The sequence below is a fragment of the Lathyrus oleraceus genome, chromosome 6 (genome assembly GCF_024323335.1).
Source record: "Lathyrus oleraceus cultivar Zhongwan6 chromosome 6, CAAS_Psat_ZW6_1.0, whole genome shotgun sequence".
Lineage (NCBI taxonomy): Eukaryota > Viridiplantae > Streptophyta > Magnoliopsida > Fabales > Fabaceae > Lathyrus > Lathyrus oleraceus.
In genome coordinates, this window is record NC_066584.1 from 245,151,528 (window position 1) to 245,157,527 (window position 6,000).

The following is a 6,000-nucleotide window of genomic DNA, read 5'->3' on the forward strand; positions in this document are numbered from 1 at the left end:
TACTGAATGCATGATATAATTAGGGTGATTAACGTGTAAATTTACTTAACATAACATGATAAATTATAATGTTTGTTATATCGATTGAGGAACTCACCCTTTCAACTATTTTTCAGGTAACGAGCAGTGAGTGAGTAGAAGCTAGTGCTTGGCGTCTAGTGTGGTCTGCTTAGTGGGTCGTGCTCTGATAGATGTAACATCGGGACGGGATGTTTTAATTGTTTCTGTTGGTTGTTGAACCTTTTTATTACATGTAATATGTTATAAGTTTTAATTGGTTGACATGATTTCTATCCGCTGCGTATTTTTGAAATGTTTCATGGTTGATATAATAAAAGAGCATGACAGTTGTTATGATGAATGATGTGATTCGAAGATGTGACACCCTTGTTTGTGTAATTACTCTGATAAATATTTGTTGTTGTTATTAAATAATTGGGGGTATTTTAGAAGGGTGTTACATTAGTGGTATCAGAGCAGGTCGGTCTGTCCGGCCAGTTGTCGTGTCGTTACTGTCTAACAAGTGTGTATTGTTACTAATCTAACTTAAGTTGTGTTGTATTGATAAGTTGAAATGGCTGGAAGGAATGACGCTGCAATGGCTGCCGCAATGCAAGCAATGGCACAAGCTGTGCAGAACTTGCCAAATGCTGGTGGTGATGCTGGATCACGTAGCTTGGCGACTTTTCAGAGAGAGAATCCGCCGGTGTTTAAAGGGAAGCATGATCCAGATGCAGCCTTGGGATGGTTGAAAGAGATTGAGAGAATCTTCCGTGTTATGGATTGCACTCCAGCTCAGAAGGTTCGGTATGGTACTCACATGCTAGCAGTCGAAGCTGATGACTGGTGGCTAGAGACTCACGAGAGGTTGACCGTGGCAGGTGAAGTCATTACTTGGGATGTATTCCGTAGGGAATTTCTGAGGAAGTATTATCCGGAAGATGTCCGTGGTAAGAAGGAAATTGAATTCCTTGAGCTGAAGCAAGGAAACATGTCTGTCACTGATTATGCTGCGAAATTTGTGGAGTTGTCCAAATTTTATCCTCATTACACTGGTGCTGGTGCTGAATTTTCAAAGTGCATCAAGTTTGAAAATGGATTGCGCTCTGAAATTAAGAAGGTTGTTGGGTATCAGAAGATACGCATTTTCACTGAATTGGTTGATAGCTGCAGGATATTTGAAGAGGACAATAAGGCTCATTACAAGATTGTCAGTGATCGCAGAGGCAAGCAACATCAAAACCGTGGCAAGCCGTATGATGTTCCAGCTGGAAAGGGGAAGCAAAGAGCTGCTCCGGCTCAGAGAGCTAGTGGGGGAGGTGCTCCTACTGGTATAGTTTGCTTCAAGTGTGGTCAGGCTGGTCATAAGAGTAATGTATGCACTGCTGAAGTAAAGAGGTGTTTTCGCTGTGGTAAGATTGGCCATGCAATAGCTGATTGCAAGCACAAGGAAGTGATTTGTTTTAATTGCGGAGAAGAAGGGCATATTGGAAGTCAGTGTCAGAAGCCGAAGAAAGGGAATCAGTCAGGAGGCAAGGTCTTTGCTTTATCGGGTTCTGAGACTTCTGCAGATGATCGTTTGATCTGAGGTACGTGTTATATTAATGGCTTTCCTCTTGTAGCTATTATTGACACAGGTGCGACTCATTCCTTTATATCTTTGGATTGTGCTGTGAAACTTAAGTTAGAGATATCTGAGATGTTTGGTAGTATGGTAATTGATACTCCTGCGAAGGGTTCAGTGACTACTACTTCGGTTTGTTTAAATTGTCCTTTGAGTATTTTTGGTAGAGACTTTGGGATGGACCTAGTGTGTCTTCCACTAGTGCAGATTGATGTTATTCTGGGTATGAACTGGTTGGTGTTTAACCGAGTTTCTATCAATTGTTTTGATAAGACTGTGATATTTCCTGAGAGTGAGGAAGGAAAGAGTTTGTTTCTATCAGCGAGACAAGTGGATGAGGAAGTAGCTGATGGGGCAGAGTTGTTTATGCTGTTAGCGACTTTGGAGGCTAAAGATAAATTGATGATTTGCGATCTAGCTGTGGTGTGTGATTTTCCTGATGTGTTTCCGGAAGAAGTGAATGAATTGCCGCCAGAGCGTGAAATGGAGTTCTCTATTGACTTGGTACCTGGTACTAGGCCGATATCGATGGCTCCGTACCGTATGTCTGCTGTTGAGTTAACTGAATTGAAGAGTCAGTTGGAAGATCTATTGGATAAGAAATTTATTCGTCCGAGTGTGTCACCGTGGGGTGCACCAGTGCTATTGGTTAAGAAGAAAGAAGGTACTATGAGGTTGTGTGTGGACTACAGGCAACTGAATAAAGTGACGATCAAGAATCGGTATCCTTTGCCGAGGATTGATGATTTGATGGATCAGTTGGTTGGTGCAAGTGTGTTCAGCAAAATAGATTTGAGATCTGGGTATCATCAGATACGTGTGAAAACTGAAGATATTCAGAAGACTGCTTTCAGGACAAGGTATGGACATTATGAGTATTCTGTAATGCCTTTTGGTGTGACTAATGCGCCTGGAGTATTTATGGAGTATATGAATAGGATTTTCCATCCGTATCTAGACAAGTTTGTTGTGGTGTTTATTGATGACATTTTGGTGTATTCGAAATCTGAAGAAGAGCATGCTGAGCATTTGAAAGTGGTTTTAGAAGTTCTACGAGAAAAGAAGTTATTTGCTAAACTGTCTAAATGCGAATTTTGGTTAGAAGAGGTGAGTTTTCTTGGTCATGTGATTTCAAGAGGTGGCGTTGCTGTTGATCCTTCTAAGATAGAAGCGGTATCTAAGTGGGAAGCTCCGAAGTCTGTTGCTGAGATTCGAAGTTTCCTTGGTTTGGCTGGTTATTATAGGAAGTTCATTGAGGGATTTTCCAAGTTGGCGTTACCGTTGACAATGTTGACTAGAAAGGGGCAAGCGTTTATTTGGGACTCCAAATGTGAAGAAGGTTTCCAAGAGTTAAAGAGAAGGTTGACTACTGCTCCTATTCTGATATTACCGAGTCCGTCGGAACCATTTGAGGTTTACTGTGATGCTTCATTGTTGGGTTTGGGTGGCGTGTTGATGCAGAATAAGCAGGTTATAGCTTATGCTTCAAGACAGCTGAGGGTTCATGAGGGGAACTATCCGACGCATGATTTAGAGTTGGCAGCTGTGGTTTTTGTTCTGAAGTTGTGGAGGCATTACTTGTACGGGTCAAGATTTGAGGTTTTCAGTGACCATAAAAGTTTAAAGTATTTGTTTGATCAGAAAGAGCTGAATATGAGACAGAGAAGATGGTTAGAGTTTCTGAAGGATTATGACTTTGGTTTGAATTACCATCCGGGTAAAGCAAACGTAGTGGCTGATGCATTGAGTCGGAAATCATTACATATGTCTATGTTAATGGTTAAGGAATTGGATTTGATTGAGCAGTTTAGAGACTTGAGTTTGGTGTGTGAGAGTACTCACAATAGTGTTAAATTGGGAATGTTGAAGTTGACAAGTGGTATTCTGGATGAGATCAGAGAGGGTCAGAAATCTGATATGCTTTTGGTTGATAAGTTGACTCTAGTGAATCAAGGTCAAGGTGGCGAGTTCAGAGTTGATGAGAATGGTGTTTTGAAATTTGGTAATCGGGTGTGCATTCCGAATGTTACCGAACTTAAGAAGAGTATTCTTGAGGAAGGACATCGTAGTGGTCTGAGTATTCATCCTGGAGCTACGAAGATGTATCATGATTTGAAGAAGTTATTTTGGTGGCCGGGAATGAAAAGAGAAATTGCGAGTTTTGTTTATTCTTGTTTGACTTGTCAGAAGTCAAAGATTGAGCATCAGAAGCCGTCTGGGCTAATGCAACCGTTGGCTATTCCAGAGTGGAAGTGGGATAGTATCAGTATGGATTTTGTTTCTGGTTTACCGAGGACAATTAAGAATTTTGAAGCCATTTGGGTGATTGTTGACAGGTTGACAAAGTCGGCTCATTTCATTCCGATTAGAATGGATTATCCGTTAGAGAAATTGGCTGAGTTGTATATTGAGAAGATTGTAAGTTTGCATGGTATTCCGTCTAATATTGTTTCGGACAGAGATCCTAGATTTACATCGAAGTTCTGGGAAGGTTTGCAGAAGGCTTTGGGAACTAAGCTGAGATTGAGTTCTGCATATCATCCGCAGACTGATGGTCAGACTGAGAGGACGATTCAGTCATTAGAGGATCTTTTGAGAGCTTGTGTTTTGGAAAAGGGAGGTAGTTGGGATTGTTATTTACCTTTGATTGAGTTTACCTACAACAATAGTTTTCATTCGAGCATTGGTATGGCGCCGTTTGAAGCTTTGTATGGTAGGAGATGTCGGACACCGTTATGTTGGTATGAGTCCGGTGAGAGTGTTGTGGTCGGACCGGAAATTGTTCAACAAACTACCGAAAAGATTAAGATGATTCAGGAGAAGATGAGAATTGCTCAGAGTCGTCAGAAGAGTTATCATGATAAGAGGAGGAAGTCACTTGAGTTTCAAGAGGGAGATCATGTGTTTCTTCGTGTTACTCCGATAACAGGTGTTGGTCGGGCTTTGAAGTCGAAGAAGTTGACACCTCGATTTATTGGTCCTTATCAGATTTTAGAGAGGATATGAGAGGTAGCCTATCGTATCGCTTTACCGCCGTCACTTGCGAATTTGCATGAGGTTTTTCATGTGTCTCAGTTGAGGAGGTACATTCATGATCCGTCGCATGTAGTCCAAGTAGATGATGTACAGGTGAGAGATAACCTGACTGTTGAAACATCACCTATGAGGATCGAGGATCGAGAGTTGAAGCAGTTGCGGGGTAAAGAGATTGCCTTGGTGAAGGTAGCTTGGGGAGGACCAGCAGGTGGCAATGTGACTTGGGAACCGGAGAGTCAGATGAAGGAGTCTTATCCGGAGTTATTTGCTTGAGGTATGTTTTCGAGGACGAAAACTCTTTTAGTGGGGGAGAGTTGTAACACCCCGATTAAAATAAGAGAATTATTTAATTGAGTTAATATTATTTTATTAATTTAATTAAATAAAGTTGAATTATTGGATTATTATTATTATTATTATTTGGAATAATAATTATTTGGAAAATATATAAGTTGGAAATAAGAGAAAGAGTCTCATTTTGGAACAGAAGGGTTTTACGTGAAAAAGCAGAGAAGCATCGTGAAAGAGGAAAAGGGCAAGAGAAGGAGCAAGAGCAAAGGTTGAAGAACGGAAAAGCTTGAAGCTCAAAGAATTGCCGGATTATCTCAGGTAAGGGGGGTTTATCGTCGCTTAATGGGTATTATAGATTAACATGTCATGGGTAGTGATAAGCCGTTAAATTGACCCTAATTGGGATTGTTGGTGCTGAAAATTGTGATGAATAAGTTGTGTTAAACCTGAAATTAAATCGGTAATTGGATGAGTAGTGTTTTCCCAAAAGGTGTAGCTTTTTACGGAAGTTGAATCGGAGGTCCAGAAGTCCTCCAACGGCGGAAAATGCGGAAACTCTGCATTCTGCCTTGTGTTAGCGCAGGAACTGCTGTTTTGCCTGCGTTAACCGGTTAACCCAGGGCGTTAACCGGTTAACACTGTTATATTTTGTGGAAATGTACTGTTTTGCCTGCGTTAACCGGTTAACCCAGGGTGTTAACCGGTTAACACTGTTGCGTTTTGCCAGAAAATGTATTTTTGTCCTGCGTTAACCGGTTAACCCAGGGCGTTAACCGGTTAACACTGTTGCAGTGTGGAAAATTTGTTGATTTTTATGTTGTGAACACAATGGGTGATTGGCCTAGTGTAGTAAATTGTGATGAGTTGTTTAAAAGTTGATTATAAGTTGTTTTGTTGAAAATTTCTGAGTTGAAGGCTGATGAGCCAAAGTTGATTATAAGTTGTTTGTTGAAAATAATGAGTTGTAGGCTGAGGAGCCAAAGTTGATTTTGTTGAAAACGTTGTTGTGTTGCTGTCATTATTATGTTGTTGAAATTTCAAGTCGTACA